Source organism: Camelus bactrianus, chromosome 12 (genome assembly GCF_048773025.1).
Source record: "Camelus bactrianus isolate YW-2024 breed Bactrian camel chromosome 12, ASM4877302v1, whole genome shotgun sequence".
Lineage (NCBI taxonomy): Eukaryota > Metazoa > Chordata > Mammalia > Artiodactyla > Camelidae > Camelus > Camelus bactrianus.
Window position 1 is genome coordinate 26557062 of NC_133550.1, and position 20673 is coordinate 26577734.

Consider the following 20673-nt stretch of genomic DNA (forward strand, 5'->3'; position numbering starts at 1 on the left):
GTCAACTGTTGTTTAATTTTATTACATAAAACTTCCAAGTTCAAGAGTGAGAATCTGACCAAAGCCAGGAAGCAGAAATCCAAGTTTGATATGCCTCTCATCAGAAACAAAAACAACAAAAATGTTAGGCTCCTTATTATCAAGCATACCTTTACATTTTTCTTTAAATAATCTGTACATTCTGTTTTGTGAATTCATTAAGTTTTTAGCTAAAAAAATATGGAAAATGCACAAAAGTAGTCAAAACAGATGTCAAAAGGGATGTTAACTCTAGCCACTGGTTATTTGTTATCCCCCACTTCACTTTGTATTAAGATTCTGCATATATCTTATTAATTAGAATCAAACATTTTAAAATGCAACCAAAATATTTCCAGTTTGGCATGTAACAAAATTTTAAGTTCAAAACCTCTAAAGATGTGTTTTGTCATCTAGGAAAACAAGTAGGAGACATGTTCTTCATCCTGTCCTTCGCTTCTAAGAAACTGTTTGCTTTAAACACCAAACCATATTTTCGTATTTCACATCTTTTTAATAACATTTCATATAATCTTATTATTGATGGTAGTTTTTAGTCCAGCTTTCCATTTTCTGATTAGTCATTTAAAAAAGTCTTCTCACGGAAACAACCTAAATGTCCATCGACAGATGACTGGATAAAGAAGATGTGGTATATTTATACAATGGAATACTACTCAGCCATAAAAAAGAATAAAATAATGCCATTTGCAGCAACATGTAGATCATCATGCTAAGTCATGTAAGCCAGAAAGAAAAAGAAAAATACCATATGATATCACTCATATGTGGAATCTTAAAAAAAAAAAAAAAGACACAAATGAACTTAGTTACAAAACAGAAACAGATTCACAGACATAGAAAACAAACTTATGGTTACCGGTGGGGGAGAAGGGAGGGTGGAGGGATAAATTGGGAGTTTGGGATTTGCAGATACTAACTACTATATATAAAATAGATAAACAACAAGTTTCAACTGTATAGCACAGGGAACTATATTCAATATCTTACAGTAACCTATGATGAAAAAGAATATGAAAAGGAATATATGTAGGTATACAGATGACTGAAACGTTATGCTGTATACCAGAAGTTGACACAACATTGTAAACTGAGTATACTTTAATAAATTAAAAAAAAAAAACAAAGAGTCCTCGGACAATTGCAAATAGATAGGAAAGAATTTAATGGAATTATCAGCTCTTTGTATTTCTGGAATAATTCAAACTTCCCTCACATGTATGCATTTTTCCTACAGTCTTATTATATACTAATTCTTAAATGATACGAGCCAATCTCTAGCTCTGTAATTGTTCAAATTCTCACAAACCCTGTTTTAATGAAGGACACACCGGTGGGACAGGTCGGGGCAAGGCGTATGTATTATAGTCGTGCTATGGTGTTGGCCAGGCCACTTAGTCTGAGAGGGTAAAAAGCAAAGGATGTGAGTCGTAAGGGCAACAAACTTAAGGGCTCTGGTTGATTGGAAGGACCAACACCTGTGTCTTTGTTGGAACCCCAGCTTCTTTCAACTTGCTCTCCATCCACACCAACATCTCTGGTGACTCCTGAATTATCCTTAGGACCCAATTATTCTAACTGCTGTAGTCTATTCTCTTCTTATCGCTGTCACAGCAATGTGATTGCTTTCCTTCCTTCAACTTTCCTACACACACACACACACACACACACACACACACACAGTGGCTAATGTGCTAATGTTCAGTGAGCCATTTTGAGCCTACGTTCAGGGTGCTGTTAGGGTGCTGTTAATGAAGAAGTTCCCCTACCCCAGGGTGCTGTTCCCCTTCTCTGCCTGCCTCCCACTTCTGTGCCGGGGCAGACATCTCTTGCCTACCCAGGAAAAATTCAGTTTCCAACAGCCAGGTCCCCAGTTACCTGCCCCCAGTTCAGTCCCTCCTTCTTTGTGAGGGGGGACTCACAACATTATTAGAGGTCCTCAAATCATATTATGTTCATCTTCAGAGAGGTGGCATACACAGGACAGGTATGGCAAGGGCAAAGGACAGGTAGCTCTTCCTCATTTTCTGTGCTCAAATGGCCTGTGGGTATGGAGTACTGGGCCTTAACATCAGTAATCCAGAAATCCGGCCCTCTTGATTTCTCTATCCATGAGATGCAGGACTGTGCATCCTGTCAGCAGAGGATTATGAATAATGTCTACCCAGCAAACTTAGTTTTTGTTCAAAGCTACCAGTACAAAAATATACACAGGATTGATTTACGGCAACATGAGTTCAGTGGTTTCTTCGAGGGAGAGAGGGAGGGAAGAATGGAACAGAGAACAAGAGGACAGGGTCTTAATTTGTATCTGCAACATTTTATTTCTAAAATGAAATATAGGAAGTGTTTGCATCTGATGCAAATATAGGAAAATGTTTGCATCTGTTAAATCTGGATGGGATATGGGGGTCTGTTAGAATCTTTTTCTATACAGTCTGTAGATTTGAAGCCTTTATCTAAATAGGAAATTAAGAGTTTTTAAAAAGTGGAGGAAAAAAAGCTACCAGCACAAAATACTATTTCAGGATGGGTTGAGGTACTACGCCAGATATTCACACGAAACATGTCCAGAACATCGGTACCTTCATCCTTTGTTGCGGGAATCCCAAAGCCTCCATCCCAGTGAAGTGATGTGGCTGAGGGTTTATACTTTTGTAGAAGACAAAAGCATGCCTGTTACAAAAACTTCATTAACTTGAGCGGCTGGAGGTTTGGTGTTTTCTGTGTGTGAGGTTCACGAGAAGCTGGGAAGGAGCACACATTTCTGGCTTATGTGGAGTCTCACTCTAAGTTTACACGGAGGCACAGCTGAAACTGAGTTTCGCTTGATTTCCACCTGAAACCATAATTCATCTCAGGTTCACTGGAAGCGTACCCCTATCTAGTTGAGGACTGGAGGCAGGTTCACTCAGAGTTTCTCCAGCCTCAGCAAACCTCTCAGCAAACTTGGCCTGAATTTGAGGTTTTGATACAGAAGTTCAGAGTTTTCATTCAGGAGCTTTGCAGGACCCTGGGCTATTTTGACCATGATCTATCAGACTCACTTTGGACCATATGGAGTAAAGATAGAGACTTCTGTGGCTCCTTCTCACAGCCACACACTCATTCCAGTGTTTCCATATCCTCAGCAGCCTTCGCTAGACTTCTACAGTGAACACTTTTTCTTTTATTCAAAAAGGAAAAAAAAAAAAAGACATTTGATATTAGTCTCAGTGGCTGCTAGCAATGAACTGGTCAAAAAGACTATCAATTTCTTGACACTCCATTACATACGCTGATGGATTGTTTCCAAAGTGTTTGCTTTTACTTCCCTCAACAGACATGTTTGCTGCTTTTGAATCCAATCACCACCTCCAACGATACAATGTTTTAGCATCTAAAACTACTATTTCTAATTATGTTGGTAACTTTTCAAGAAGGTTCATTATATAATTTCAAGTATAAAATCACCAAAAAAAATTCTAGTCAGTCCTTTAAAATGTAGTATAGATCTTGGTAAAAAAAAAAATTGAGACAATATGAAGTTGTGTATTTTTAAAGTCTAGGATTTACACCATTGATTTTCCCTGCGCTAGTGACTGTCCCAGTGTGAAAATCTATTTGCATGACAAATTCTCTTTTACACTTCAATGACTCTTATTTTTATGGTGAACTACATTTTGTTGCCTCTTTCAGTATACATAATAGCAGATCATAAGATGAAATGGAGTCAACCCACATAAAATAGAGAAATTTCTATTAGTTTTGACAATGGGAAGAAATTCCTGTTTCCTTTGGTGAATAATGCAGATGAAGGATTTTTCTCAATTATAGTGCTTTGGGCATCTTCTGGCTACAAAGTAGTGGGTTTTCCTAGAAAACAGTGCTTTACAACTGATTTCCAAGTTTTTTCTCAAATCCTCAGGAAACAAATCAGTTTTGTGGCATAGCCTTATTTATTCAAACATATTAGAAATCAAAGTGGGGCTGAACTGGTAAAATGTCTGAATTGAAGACTATTTGTAGAGAAATGCATCTGGATTCCTTTTAAGGATATACAGTCATTGAAACAGGGCTAATAAAGTTTCGAAGCTAAATCCTTTGAAGGAAACTCTTCCATGAATAGAAGAGACAGTTGAGAATAAATTATAATCAGCAAGTCAATTGTTTCTAATAAGTCAGTTTTTGAAAACAGTTTGTTCCTTTAAGATGTAAGAGTCTCCCCAAGACACATTTTCACTGTTAGATTTCTGGATACTCTTTGAATTCACAGAGAACACTAACAGTGTGCTTCAGTTGGCTTCTGAATCAGTGAGGTTTGTGAGAAATGGAAGGGCATTAACCAGGGCCGTGGCTGCTGCCTCCCAGGCTAGTTCAGTCATCACTGCTGGCTACATGTTCTGTTTTCTCCTCCACTGCCACCATATCCCATGCAAATAAATGCACTTCTCCTCAACCCCCATTTCCTGCGGTCCTCAGTGGGTCCATTTCCCAACCACAAGTCACCATCAAGCTTAAAATCTCCTTCATCTGTCTTTCTTCCTCCTCCCCAGGGGACAATCAATGACCAAGAAGAATCCAACCAATGATTTCGCAACAACCTCACTAACTTACCTCTATTCCTTTACATTTCCTCTGCCAGAATCTTGGCTCGGTCACTTCTCATTTGCCACCTGGCCTAGCCACAGTCTCTCAGGGACCCTCTTTACCTCTGACCATCTGTCTGTCTGTCTGTCCCTCAGAATGCAGGGCATTTAACCATCTCAAGTCACACTCCTCCTCTGCTCAAAAAGCCTCTCGTGGTCCCCAGTGCCTGCTGAGCCAGGTGCAGACCTCCGGCCCAGCAGTTGCGAGCCTCCACAAGAGCTGATCCCAGCTCTTCCCAATGCGAGCTCCTGCTCCCCTCTGGGTAAACCTCACACTTGAGCGGGTCAGATGATCCACTGTTTCCCAGTGGGCCTTCCAGCCCCTTTACATATTCTCATGCCATTCCTCCATTTTCCTCTCAAAATCCCATCCATCCTTCAGAGTCAAAAACACATATCAAGGCTTTTTTCCAGGCCTATCATACAGAAGTACTAGACATATTTATAAACACATGATGATCCGGTGCCTTTATAAATCTCTACGCCACATATGCATGTATCTCTCATACTCACAAAATACTTCATAGTTACCGAAGAACTTCCACCCACACTCTCTGCTTTAATTCTCATACCAAACGCATGAGAAGGGTAATATCAACAGTTGACAAATGAAGAAGCCAAATCTGGAGAAGCTGTGTGGATTACCCAAGGTCACGCAGCTGAGAAGTGACAGAAGCAGGTTTCACACCCAGGCCTTGTAACAACTCCGGGTTACTTTCAACCCTATCACAATGACCTCTATTCTAATGGAACGGTGACATGGATAGAGTAATTTCTGCAGCAGATGGGAAAAGAGGGCAGGCCGTGGAGGGTCACAGGAGGTTTCTGGGAAGAACAGTGGCATGATCAAAGCACTGCTGTGGAAGATTGATCTGGTGGGGCTGCATGGAGGGGATGGGAGCGGGAGAGCCCTGCTGGAAGCCAGCTCTCCCTCTTCTGAACTCCAGTGGCTCTTTGTTTATACTCCCCATGCAGCATTAATCCAGGGCCGCACACTGGTTATTTATTTGTTTACATTGACTCCCTTCCTACTAACACTTTGCTTAGAGCAGAAAGGATTCAGTGTGGCTTTAAACTGTCTTATATTTTACAACTAGATTAATACAACTAAGTTCTTATCTCCTCCACTTGATTTTAAGCCTTGAGTATAAAAAGCATATATTTTACAGCTTTGTACTAACCATGTGTTTGACATGATGCCATACTGATTATGGATGTTCAGGATCCAATGAATGAATAAATAAATGAATGAAAGGGCATCTGAGAGATTTCTGCTAAAGATAGGATTGTGGAAGGAATATGGTTAAATAAATTACAGTATTTGATTCTCCAAAATAATCTGCAAACATTAATAGGATGAGGGAGATCTATATGAATTAAAATGGTGAGAAGACAGTGATATACTGTTTAGTAAATCACAGAATACACACATGTATGTGAAAAAATGGTGTGCGTGTGTGTATGTGTGTGTTTGGTGCATATAGAACTATTAACACTGGTTGCCTCTGGGAAAAGTAATGGGATCAGGAAGGAGTCATGTAGATTTTTATGTTACAGTTTGTATCCGGAGTTTATACAATTCTGTATAGTTTTGTACACACTGTAAAACATATTTTACAATGAGTTTGTATGACTTTTGTGTGTCCAAAGAATTTGGTAATGCAAACCATATATATCGAAGGACTAATACTATAGTTTCATGTTGTCTTGTTGCCCTAGCCAGGGTTTAAAAGAACCATTCTCTCCCACATGCTGAATGTCTTCATTTAACTTAATCTTGAAGATTCTTTCCAGCTTATGGTCAAGACCCACCCCTGAGTCCAGCTTCCTTCTCCGGGTCGCCTGCTCCCTAGGGAGCCACAAAAGATGCTCTACACATGGTCTCCTAGCATCCTTTTTGTCCTTCTTTTTTAAGACTTTTAATGGTACATCCTGGTCCCTCCCAGTCTGACTCTCCTTCTTCTGCCTGGGATCATTGACCTGGAGTCAGTCCAGCTGCCTCCCACAGCCTCCCCGGCAAGACTTCACAGTACTCCTTGCCATCTTCAGTGCAGCTCCCCGAAGCTTTAGTTACATGTGCTAAACCACCTTGGACCTGTTACTTTACTTTCAGTAGAAAGAACTACAGTACCATTTCTGACTCATCCCTCTTTCCATCTCCCTGCCACCCCCAGATCAAAAAACAACATGATTTTTCAGAAGGAAATTATTTTCCTTAAAGATTTCATTGTGTTCTCCATCAGTGAGAAAGTATCGGCATCCGGTGGTTACAACCTTTTCTAACTATTAATACTCAAATAGTAATTAGAACTAGGATTTCCTTCATCAGTCGTTAGCCTTTCTTTTCCTTGCATTTGAATATTTTCTCATTTGAAAGGTACATTTTTCCTCTTCAATTTTTTCTATGTCTCCACTCACCACTAAACACCTTCCTTAACTTGCATGAAATCTCACTTGTGTTCAATTCTCCTAACACTTTCATGATGATAAAAATAATCGGATCTTATCAGACAGCTGTGTGTAATTTCGTCTTGCACGACCGAGTGAACCACAGCATAAAACGTGCAGCTACTGAACAATCTTCAGGAACCTGAGGAGATTGTTCGTGGCTACCAGGCACCCTCTACCATGATCTTCACCACCTCTCCCACTCTCCTCAACTTCTTTTTGAGCGTACGGGAAACTCGGGGCACTGTCGCTCCAGCAGTCAAGTCTGAGACCAAGAACCCTTTCCATCAAGAGCCAGCTGGGTATGTGGTGCATTAAGAATGCCTACTATGTGCTCCACAGACACCATACCTCATATACCTGTCCCCTGTCACGTTGCACCTGACGTGTTGCTGATCACGGACAAGACACGCAGAACCGAACAGTGGGTAACACTTTTCTGAAAGGTCATATCGAAAATTTCAGGCAGATTTGTGAAGTTCAAAGTAAATTGTTCTTGCCCTACTCTGATTTCACCAAGAATCCCCTTTCTAGGCAAATTCATTCTCTCACACTTCTATGCCTTGGAAATTGAATCAAGCCATGGTTTTAATATTTTGTGGTCCCAGATTCCTTGAGAAACTGATGGAAACCATGAGGCCTACTTTTCCTGAAAAAAAAAGCACTCTTGTTTATATACATGAAAATTTACAATTTCAAGGCATTTGCCTGTCCCGATACCCTGCCTCCTAAAAGTTGTTTTCTGAGGTCCTGGGTTAAGAACCCTGAACCAAAGGGAAGAAATTAATCTTTCGGAATAAAGTCCAGGCTAAAGAGATTCTAAATGGAGCTTATAGGTGGTTCTCACAGATAGGACAGAGGGTGACAAAGCAGGCTAGTGGCGTTTAGGGAAACAGTAAAGGAGATACCGGTGAAAAAAAGGATCAGCATAGAGTGGTGTTAGGTGTTATGCTCATGGGCTAATCAGTAGCCTTGAATGCTTCAATGAGGCTTTGGTATCAGATGAATGTGGGTGAGGCCGGGTTCTGTCCTGGAGTAACCTTAGGCAATTTACTTGAACTCCCCTAGATCCCATTGTCCTCAGCAGTAAAATGGGGATAGTTAGGGTTTACTGGGGACTGTCGTGTAAATGAAGTCCTTGTGAAGTGCTCCTTACACCAGATACTGCCTGTTAACCTTATGCTGTGCAGGTCATTGACACTGGACTATGAATTAAAATTAAATGCTAACTCACTGAAAGCTATTTGCACGTTGGACCCTCTTTCGCTGCAGGAAGTTGTCCCATGTCAGTCCTTGGAGCAAAAAAAAAGGTGGAGGTGATGGGCACAGAGTAAAGGAGGACGTTGAAAAAAAAACACCATAGCATCTTTACAGTCACACCTCTGAGAAAGGTAAGCTAGACCTGGGTGAAGAATAACATTAAGGGGCAGAGGGGAAGGACTGGAGCAGGGATTATGGAGTAAGGAGGCAGATCTGGTCCTGGGCCTCAAGCCCTCTGTATTCCATCAGCTGTATTTGAAATCCATGATTAAAATCCATCTATGGTCAGCAACAGGCATGGTGCTTAGTCAACTGGAAGGTCCCGTGGTCCAGCTTACAAATCTAAACTGAGCAAAGATCTCAACTACATGAGTTAAAAATTAAAATTGCCTCAAATTGCAAGCAGACTGACCCTACCTCTACATACACCAGGGGAGCATTGCAATATCATAAATACAGTTGACAGAGTGCAGAGGATCTATCACAGAGGACAAACGTCAAGCCAGTCTGTGAGGTGGCCAAAGTCTTGAGGTCTTTGGGTACTGGTGGTAACCATGCTTTATGATTTGGCCATGTAATACATCGTCCTGACCACTGGTTTTGACAGAGTTTCATTATCGTGATAAATGGCGTGGTTAAAATATCCAAGCATGGTTCCCACGCCAGCTGCTCTGTCTTGATTATACTGGGACACACACAGTTCCTAGAGGGGCCCATGATCCACTCTATTAACTCTCCAAGGAAAACATGTAGAGCCTTTAGAATGATGACATAGTGTGATCCAAGGAGACTTAAGGTCTTATTTATCAGCTTCTATACTAGTAATCCCAGCCGCTTGAAGGACAAAAAGATTTTATTTCATGTTCTACTAAAACAGACCTGTGGCACTTCCTCTAATTTAATGACTCAGGTGCCTGTAATCTTAAAACGTTGAAAGTCAGATTTCTGTATATGTGCTTACTGTTTGTTTGTATGTATGTTACAAACCTGTTTCTGGATTTCATTTTACTTCGTGGAATGAAATCTGAAACAACTCAAGATTATTTAAGTAGGTTATTTAAAGCATAACATTGATTGCGCAACTTGTTTTGTTTTTTAAGTATTTAAATGCCCATGAGTTGTTTGACCCTACAAACAGAGATTTTGGTTTCTAACTTGGTCTGATCTTCATTAACAACTGTTCCTTCCTTATAAACAGGAGAAGTAGGGACACAGAACACTCTAACTCCTTCCAAATCTGATGCTTCTCTCTCTCTCTCCCTCCCTTCTCCCTTTCCTCTCTCTACCCTATGGTAAGCAGTTAACGTTTTTATGAGATTTGTTAACTGCTGATTAAGAGGAAAATTAAACTTGGGAATCTTCACTTCTTAGAGAATCCCAAGAATTTGTAGAACTGTGATGAGAGACTATGTCTACCCTAAGGGAACAGCATTAGTTCCTTGGAGCTGGTTCACTTTTCATTTTGTTTCCTTGCTTAGTTGAAAACTTTAACAGGTCAAGCAGTCTTAAGAATGAAAGATCTAATTCCAGGGCCAGGCCCACAGTATTTGTGAATGAATAGAAAGTTAATTGAGGAAAAGGGCAGACTGTATTTCATCCCCTGTTAAGTGGAGCTGATAAGCAGAGAAGTAAAATGTTTTTAAATTCCCAGGTATGCTTCTCAGCTTATGTCAATATCTTGGATTTCTTTTCCATGGTAATTCCAAAGGTCAGAATTGTATTTTGTTTGTTTTTGTGAAATATTTTACAATATCAACTTCTCTCCTGGAAAAGCTTTCTAAAAATGTAATGACTTTTAGAAAGACATCTGATCAAACTTTGAATATTCACACTTGGTCTAGTGAGATAGTCAATTGTTTTCTTGTACATTTCTTAAGGTTACACAATTCTTTCTCAGATGAATGATTTTACTTTTACTAGATATATGATTATGTAAAATCTTCAATTTCCAGGGGAGTAAAATTACAAAGCTGGAAAAATGACCTCTTGTAATATTTAAGGAACCTCTTCTTTGTTTCCATTATTTTTAGTTTGGTTTTGGTTTTCTAAGAATTTGCACCCTTGATTTTGGAACTCATTATTTCAAACTCCAATAATCCTAAAAATGAAAGCTGAAACTACGGAACTTTTTATGGTTTTAACTTGATCAATCTCTTTCACCTTGAAAAGGGCAAGAATTTGCCCCCAACTAAGCCAAATTTGTGGAAAAGCTTGATAAAAATGACAAATGCTTTGTGTACAAGGTGATGTCCTCAGTGGTGTGACCCTTCCTGACTTTACATTTTATTCTACGAAATGTTCATATTATTATATGAAATGTTCATCCCATTCTTCTAGAAATGCTAAGCTTATTTTTCTAAGATATCTTTCATGATTTTTTCAGTCCAAAGGGGAGAAGTAAATTGCAAGGCGTTTAGTGTTGTGATGATGCACAGGGGGTCATGCTTTAGTGAGAACTCAGAGATGGATTACAAATAAAAGCAGCTTAGTCTTCTCATCTGTAGAAATGGAGAGGAAGTTTACAGTTTATAAAGAAAGAAGCAGTAATGTGCTTACCTTATGAGACATATTGAAGCGCAGCACGGAATTGAAAATATATACATATGAAAAGATTAAAATAGTCGGAAGAAAACAGCTTTGGCAACAAATTCCATGAAGACTGAATGTGAGAGATGTGAGAGACCACTGCACATTCTCCCTCTTGTTATTTGGTCCTTACATAAAGTTACAAAACACTGTTCTCACAGACTTTGTATTTTATTCTCGTCTCTGTTGCTGACACTGAATGATCAAAAATAAGTCCTGGAACCCTCCTACACTGCTGATGGGAATGTAGTTTGGTGTAGCCATTATGGACAACAGTATGGAGATTCCTTAAAAAACTAAAAATAGACTTACCATATGATCCAGCAATCCCACTCCTGGGCATATATCCAGAGGGAACTCTAATTTGAAAAGATACATGCATCTCAATGTTCATAGCAGCACTATTTACAATAACCAAGACATGGAAGCAACCTAAATGCTCATCAACGGATGACTCGATATAGAAGTTGTGGTATATTTATATAATGGAATACTACTCAGCCATAAAAATTATAACATATTGCCATTTGCAGCAACATGGATGTCCCTGGAGAATGGACATCTTTATCCAGATGACTGGATAAAGAAGATGTGGTATATATATATACCACATATATACACACAATAGAATACTACTCAGCCACAAAAAAGGTTAATCAGTGCCATTAGCAGCAATATGGATGGACCCGGAGATCATCATTCTAAGTGAAGTAAGCCAGAAAGTGAAAGAAAAATACCATATGATATCACTCATACATGGAATCTAAAAAAAAAAGACACAAATGAACTTATTTACAAAACAGAAACAGACTCACGGATATAGAAAACAAACTTATGGTTACATGGGGGAAAGGGGGTGGGAAGGGATAAATTGGGAGTTTAAGATTTGCAGATACTAAATACTACATATAAAATAGCAAAACAACAAGTTTCTACTGTATAGCACAGGGAACTATATTCAATATCTTATAGTAACTTACAATGAAAAAGAATATGAAAATGAATACATGTATGTATATGTATGACTGAAACATTATGCTGTACACCAGAAATTGACACAATATTGTAAACTAACTATACTTTGATTTAAAAAAAGAGAGAGAGAGGAAAATAAGTCCTGGGATTGATGTGGCTTATTTCCAATCTCTTGGCTGCTCTCAGAATTCAGGAATGATAAAGTCTGTGGTCACACACACACACACACTCCACAAATCCTTACGTTTTCAAAAGCAACACTGAGATTCAAATGTTCTTCCTCTGCTCTTTTATCCTGAGCACTTATTCCGAAAAGATCTTTTAAACTCTATAAAAATTTTCAACCAACACCTTGCCTCTTAGTCTTTCAATCTGGTCCTCATATGTTAATTTTGGCCTTCCTCTAGTCAGGCTTCCTGTCATGGTATCCAGATAGAAAGAATAATGTGGAAAAGAGGAAAGTGAAGAGAAGAAAATGTCAACAGATAGGAAAGAATGGAAACAAAAGATTAAGGCCATTCCATAACTACAAAGGCCTAGAGAGAGAGGAAGAATCTGGAAAAATTAATTATATTAGGCCTGTAAAACATTTGAGCTTTTCACAGAAGGCTAGGGAATGAGAAACTGATCAGCAAATGGAGAGAGAAGTTGCATTTCACCATCAGGGTCAGGAGGAGCTCTGCCTGGGAGGGAGAGGTACCTAAGGACCAGCCGTGGACTTAGCAACTCAGGAGCCCCCGGACACACTAACCCTTATGACATTTCTTGGTTATCTGAAGACTTGGGGCTTAACAGAATAATGAAAGGGGTGTCCTCAGGGGAGGTGTTCCTCTTCTTCTTAGGACTAGCAGACTGGGTGCCAGGGCCACTCTGGACTCCTCAAGGCATCCTAAGACCTCTTTTTCAGCAAGAGTCAGGATCTGGGGGAACCAAAAAGACGGAATATACTCCTTGGTTATGGAGGGTTTTCTGAGATCTTTCAGATGCTTCCAGATGATTCCAGAAAGCCTAATCTAAGTTTGGCAGGCTGACTGTATATCTGCATTTGTTTAGGGTGGACACAATTGACACCTGTTATTTCAGCCAAATTACTAAGAGCACATCTAACACTCCCAAAAGAGATGGATGCAAATTTCAAGCTCATCCTAAAGTTTAGGCTCTGAGATCTCTAGGAGACCCAATCATCTATCAGCCTTTCTGAGTTTGAAGGAGTATGAGCCAGAGTAGCTCACAGGCGACAGAGAACATCAGATCTCTGCAATCTCCCTGAAGATTGGGGAGTGAAGACAAGAACCATAACCTAGATCATTCTGTGGTCTCAATATACACACATGACTGGCACATCTGGCTATAGAGGGAAGGCAATAAATTTAACTCTTGGGACAGGGGTTCTCAGATTTGAGGGCATCTTATTTGGTGGAGCTTTTTCAAACTAGGATCTCGGGATCCCACCCTTAGAGTGCATGATTCACTGGGTCAGGGGTGGGTCACTGGGACCACCATCAGAAATCTGATATTCACCTCTAATAGTGAGGTTCCTTTTATTCCTTCAGCCATCATGCTAAATAAAGGTAGATCTCCACTAGTGTATTCATTTAACTTCTCAAAAGAAAAAAAAATTTTTAATTACAGCTAAAAAACAAGGAAAGGCGAGTGTGCTCTTCATCTATTAACCACTTTGGAAAAAGACAACCAAATACAGCAACAAAAAATATAGAAAGTAATCATCCACAATATAAATATTAAAGAGTTTCTTTTAATAATAATTACCCTTTTAAAACATGAATTTACTTCATTACCATATTTGATCATCAAGACAACTTGTGAAATAGGAATAATTATCATAGTTGAAGAAAATGAGGCTTAGAGACTTTGTGTAGTCAGTCCAAGCTAGCAGATGACTACTCTTATAAAAATTCAAATAAATTATAGGAATATGGTGCGGAAATGACAAAGGAAGAACCTATCATCAAAAATAATATCTCAATGGGATATACTTGCACATGTTTTATTTCTGTGTAGAACTTCACAACCAGCAACCAGAAGGACCTCTCAAGTCCAGCTTTCTTCACCAGCTGGTCTAGAAAATTCTGAACATTAAGGTACATTAAATAGATAGTCAATATATAGTCTTGTGAATGCTTTGCTTGGTGACTTGTTACTGTTCAATAACCTTATGATCAGGACAGTCTTCAGACAATAATGCCCAATTCTCCCCTTGCCATTGAAGACTCATTTCTTCTTACTAAATCTTTCAGTATGTCCCAACTCTAGTTCTCTAAGGATACTACTTAAATATCTGAATATGATTATTAGTCATCCTAAATCTTCCCTTCTCAGGTAATAAACTTAACTCCTTTAATACTTTCAATTGCTGTACCTTAAATTTCTAATCCTGGCCATGCTCTCCTCTGAAATACTTCCAGTTCTCAGATTGTTCTTTATAATAGAGAGGAAAATTTGACTTTTGCTCTAATGGTCACTTCATGCCACAGCCTGTCCCTTCAAGATTATTAATATTGCACGTGCAAAGCTGCCCCCCTGAGAAACAACACTATTTCGGTGATGTCTCTGGATTTCTTGCTTCTCTTACTAGGAAACATATTTTTCAGTTAAGTCAGTGCCCAGAAAGAGAATGACAGGACAGGTGTTGTTTGAGCCTGTGTTGCAGGAAATTGTAACAAGTTTTACCAATGTACTTTTATTTATTCTTTACAAGAAAAAGATGTAAATGATTAACTGAGGTATTTATGTTATGCATAAGCTAAAATTTCTTTAGTTTCTTTCTTCCTCTTTCCCAATTCTTCAGTCCCCCCCTACCAAGTTCACCTCATCTTATAGGTAAGATTCCGGGTTCTGAGAGAAAGTGATAACCCCAGCTAAATCTAAAATTTGACTTTTCATTTACTTCTGTGATAAATAACACCCCACTTAAGTTATTAAAGACTTTTCATTGGTTAAAAATGTTCCTTGTCAATGAAGCTTTACTTGAAATGTAAAGATGGAGTTGCTGTGTTTCTTTTTATAAGCAAAATACCTATTAATCATTCTGATCTTATATGCATATGGCTCTATTAAAACTAAAAATCATAATTATACAGCACCAAGTAAACTGCACAGAGATTCCTTTGATAAAATGAAATATAAATTATAACTCCCTTTTCTTTGCTAGGCAAAACATGTTTTTCTAAGTTTTGACTTATGATTATACCCCTTGTACCTTTTTGTTGTGGTTGTCATTAATACTTGAAATTGCTTTTAATAGCTGAAGCATGTGCAGTTTAAAATCATAATAGTCTTATGATACAACAACCTTTAATGTATCTTTAAACATCAAAAAGATCAGTTTTCACACCTGGATGTTATTCAAGTCCACTTTAAGTTGGCTTTTTCCCCCCTCTGTGGGTAACATTTGTTACTGAAAAATCTTACCCGTGTAAATATCGGGTAGAATTATCAATAATCGTGTTAATAATGTTAATGAAAGTGTACAGTTAAATGACGGAGACAATTAGTTCACACCGTTTGGGTTTATTTATTTAGCAGGGAGCATTGTTTAACATGTCAGTCCCGAGAAACAGAAACGGCCATAAAGAGGCTTAACATTACTAATAAAACAATCAGTATCAAGATATTTTATGTAACAATTTGTCCGTGTTCATATAATAATCTGTCAACTCTATGATTTGCTTATTATGTGAATTAACTTCGTAATGGCTCTGAGACTGGATTCAGTGACATCGTTTAACTGCTCCCGAGTCGGGGGCTTTAACTCGGTATTTTTAGGGAAGGAGCTGTCAGGCTAATCTGAGGACATTTGGGGAAAGTTAATAAACCGTCAGAAACTCGTAACCAGTTAGATTTCTCGTGGTTTGGTAGAGATTTTAACACTTCTCCCCTCCTCCCCTCCACTTTCACTCCGGCCCCTCCCTCTTCGGAACGCTTAAAAATATTAATAATACTTTTAAACTCGAATGCCGGCTCTAAACGTGCCCCCTAACTGGTGAAAGTCAAAGCGTCCCGCACTGGGACGTGGCTGAGCGGAAGGCCAGGACAGGGGCGTCCGCGAGGAGGGAGCAACTGAAAACCCCTCGCTCCGCCCTGGTGGCGGGCACTTGCACGCCGCAAACCCGGGAGCCGCCGCCACCGCGGGCACACCCTTGGTGGACACCCGGGGCGCATCTTCGGGGAGCAGCCCCCCCCTGTGCTCGGCCCCGGTCCCCCTGCGGCCGGAAGAGATGTCTGTTAGGCTCCCCGCGCCGTCCTCGGGATGGAAGCGTTAGTTGTTCCCGGGCGCAACTTCCGCGCCCCAGGCAGCGAGGGTCCCGGCGGGTCCGCGCGGAGGCCGGCAATGGTCGTGACCTCGCCAGCGAAGGGCGACTCCGGCGGCGCATCCCGATCACACGCGGCAGCGAGCGCGCGGGGGCCGCCGTGCAGCGGGGCGGTCCCCCGGAACCCGCGCTGGGCTTTCCCGGCGCCGCAGCAGCCTGGCCCGCGACCGGATAGGGCGGGGAGGGGGCAGCGGCGAACTGCTGCTAACTGTTACTGCGGGAGGGGGAGGACGCGACCCAAAAGCTATTTTAAGCACAAAAGCCGCGCCGTGGGTCATTCGGGACACCTAAGAAATACTAATGAACTGCAGCCTCCACCCATCCGCAAACATAACATGCATATGTGCTTTCTTACAGGTTAGCTTGTCAGACTTTCCTTTATAAATTCATCCCCTTGCCCTGTTTCCCTGGCAAGGATTCAGCCACTAGATTTTTTTCTTTTTTCTTTCTCTTTGTTTCTTTTCTTTCTTTTTCTTTTTCTTTTTTTTTCCTCTTTCTTTCTTTTTCTTTTCTTTCTTTTCCTTTTTACTTCGTATTAGAAGTTGGCTAACATTTCTTTATAGCAGATTTCTATTTCGTATTTTTTAAAAACCCATCCCTGGTGGGAAAAATCACAAATGGCATACTGATACAAATCAGGTTTTCAACCAAATCTTCTTCTAGGAATGTATTCCAAAATCTGCCAACTGCCATCATTCAAAACAAACAAGAGACAAACAAAAAAATTACCAATTTTGGGTAGTGGAATGAATGATCAGGATAGTTTGGGGAAGGAAAAGAAAGGACCTACTGAGGCTCACATCCATTTACTTATCAGAAACCTTACAGCTGACCATCACTGGAAGCAAAGCAATGCCAGGAATGTCACATGATCCTTAGATCTTGGTATCCTGTCTGGGCAAAGATCCAGTGTTTGACACTACAGAGAAAGGGACAAACCTGTGCAGCAGATTCCCAAGAGTAATACACACAGAGAAACCTTTGAAAGAACATTGTTTTGCAAATGTGAATGATTTTCATTCAATGACTATTTGGACAAGCCTCTTATGGTAGGAAGGATAAGAAGGAACTGGGAAAGGGATAGAATATGAATAAATGTAGGGCTCTGACCCTCACAGATCATCTAATCTAGTGATAGGAAGAAAGTTAGAAGATGGCAAGGGGTAGAAAGTGTAAATGCCCCAAGATAGGCTCTAAATAAAGTACTAGGGAGTTCAGTGGAGGAAGGATTACTTCTGGCTGAAGGATGGTCCTTTATTAAACTGAGTCTGGCCAAACTTCAGCTCTGTCTTGGGCTCCAAATAAGCTGAGGGATTCACTAAAGGTTACTTCCCTTTAAGAAAGTCCTTGTGTAGACTTTGTGTACAGGATTGCCTCTTCTAGAACCTTCAGTATGTTTCCTTCTGTCAGCTTTAAGTCGTCACCTTCTTCCCTTTTGAAGTTTCTTAAACACTCATTTTGAGGGCCAATTCCTGTAAATTGAGGCTGAGCTGAGGTGACACAAAGGGAGTTAAAAGTTACGAGCTAAGTGTGGTTTACTTAATACTTCTTTCCAAAAAGAATCTGGGTGGTCTATGAGTGAAAACACTCCAATTCAAATAAATTGGTAAAATCAAAATAGAAAGCCAGAAAAGAAAAAAATGGAAACTTGAAATAAGGCAACCCAAAGAGTGAACATGATTACTGAGACGAAGCTTCAGATTTGGTTCTGAGCTTCTTAGCAGCCAAGGCAAAGAGAGAAAAACCCTGACATTGATCTTGCTGTTGAAAAATCCAAAGAATGCCTATTTTCAAATGAAACTAAATTTTAAAAGAAATCTGCTATATGGAGTATCATAAAGGGCACTTGGGGATGTAACAGGCAGCGTCCTAACAGGACTTCTACAGAAAAGAAAAGAGGGTATCACAGCCCTGTTTCTTGTAATAACCTCTCATAGAAACTAAGACTTGGGTGAAGGGAAGTCATTGCAGACTAAGCTAATATAATTCAGTATTGGGGTTCACTTTAAACACTAAATAACATATCCACTGGGCAGTCTTCCCCAGATACCACTTCTTGGAGCTGGGCCAAATTATTTAAAATAAAGATTCTTCCTTCTGGCAAGAGCCCAGAGTGTTGGTATTACTTTGGGATCATAGAGTCCAGATTCATAGGGTTTGGGAAACCATTGAACAAATGCTGAGTTTGTCATCCTTCTACTAAAGTTGCAGAAGCAAATCAGTGTATTCACACCGATGAAGACCACCCCTGTTTTCCTTAGAGGTAGGCTGCTGGGGCATCTCAAGGGGGAGCCAAAATTTTCCTTAGGAAGTTGCTTTGAATGTGCTCCAGCACTTGAACAAATGTTTAATTGAATCCCTGGAGTTCCATACTGTTGGGGCATGGAAAACATTTCAAAGCTAGAGTTTCCTAATCACCCACAGTGGCTGGAGGAAAACATCAGTAGGACTCCCACAGAACCTCTCGCTGAACCGCGAGGCTTTCTGATGGGACTCCAGAGTGAGTTCACTGCAAAAGGAAACTGAATGAGTTGAGAATAGCACCCACAAACCACGACTTTAATTTTACTATAGTTGGTTAGGCCATTATTTTTGACAGGTATTAGATACTGCAACCACTTTTTCTTGAGGCCACTTTTGATTCATGATAACAAAACAATGTCATCAGACCAGAGGAAAATGTTTCTCTCCCTGTTTACTACGGCAGGGGACTTTTAAACAAGAACGAGCTCCCAGTCGTCCTGTATCATATCCCTCCAAGGACTGTGATGTGATCTATCAGGAGACAGTTCTGGCTTGTCTTGATTCTTATAGGGAGTGTTGGAAAGGAGAATTTTTTAAAATTTCTTTATTGTGGTAAAACATACATAATATAAAACTGATCATTTAACCATTTTTAAGTGTACAGTACAGTGTGGTGCAACTAGCACTACCATTCATCTCCAAAAGCTTTCCATCTTCACCTGAAATTCTGTTTCATTAAACACTAACTTCCCATTCCACTCTTTCCCAGTCCATGATAACCATCATTTTACTGTCTGTCTCTGTGAATTTGATGAGTCTAAGTACTTCATGTAGGTAGAATCATACAGTATTTGTACTTTTGTGACCGCCTTATCTCATAAAGCATAATGTCTTTAAGGAGATCTTTTTTTTAAAGACCATGAATAATTAATAATCTCTGTTGAAATCATGCCACGTGACTCATAACCAGTTCTTACCACAGAATGGAGAGTCGATGAGCCCTGCAAACCATCTGACATTGTCCTAGGCAAGTTTCTCCCCAAAGGAAGAGGCAATATATCACTGAACATTAAGGAAGAGTACTCGCATCTGTAACCTACTTGCTCCTTAGGTAAACTATTAGGCTGAGAGCCTCAGAATATAAAAAACTGGAAAAAGTTTCAGAGGAATTATGGGAAACTATGGTTGGATTTATAACTGGTGAGATACAGAGAGTTGCTGATAGATCATCATGAGTGTAAACAGGATCTGACCAGAGGAGTTGTTTGAAATAAATAATTTGGTAAAGACTGGCACACACTAGTCAGAACAGCCTGGTAATGTTCAGTTATCTATTGTTGTGAACAAATATCCCCCAAACCCAACGGCTTAAAATAGCCATTTTATTTTGCCCATAATTTTGTGGCTCAGGAATTTGGGCATGGCTCAGCCGCACAGTTCTGCCCTGGGGTTTCTCCTGTGGTTGCACTAAGATGTCAGCTGGCACATCCAACATGGGTGGGCAGACAATGCTGGTTCTTGGTTGAGAGCACAGCTGGGCCATCACTGGAGTGACTACACGTCGCCTGCCCAGCATAGCGGTCTCAGGATACTCAGACTTCTTACACGGCTACTGGCTTAACCTGGCACAAGCTGCCCGGGAGAGCCAGAGAGGAGATCTGTGGCCTTTGATGGTCTCTCTTTGGAAGTCACAGAGCATCTCTTCTGCCACACTCTATCGGTCAAAACAAGGTTGCTCAGATTGGAATGAAGTGGATATGCACGCCACCTCTCAATGGGCAGAGAAGAAAAGGATTTGCAGCAATTTTTAAAATCACCTCTACGTGTAGAAAGATGCTTTAACTTAGTTATAATAAATTTGTTGTGCTGTGGCAGGAGGAGTTTTTAGAATCTAGCCCAAGAAGTATCCAGGATCTACAAAATTTTATGTAGTGGCTCCGTGCTTCTAATGACCCTTTCTCCTGCTTCTTGTCTTTAAAAAAGATGTGATGGCTGCAGCTCCAGCATCTGTCATGGACCATGAAGCGGCCTCAGGAATGGAAGCTGCCTACTACGAAAAGTGGAACAAAAATGTACAAGGAGTTACTGACGGCTGTGAAGCCGCCTTGCTAGCCATGAACTGTCCTGCAAAAGAAAATTTCTGTCGCATTTTAGCCAATGTT

At 40.2% G+C, this 20673-nt stretch overlaps 1 long non-coding RNA gene across 8 annotated transcripts in view; it reads right to left on the reverse strand.

The window, feature by feature from the left end:
- LOC141579403 (uncharacterized) overlaps positions 1-20673 on the reverse strand; it is a 273585-nt gene that overhangs the window by 122208 nt on the left and 130704 nt on the right. The gene's annotated exons all lie outside the window — the stretch shown is intronic.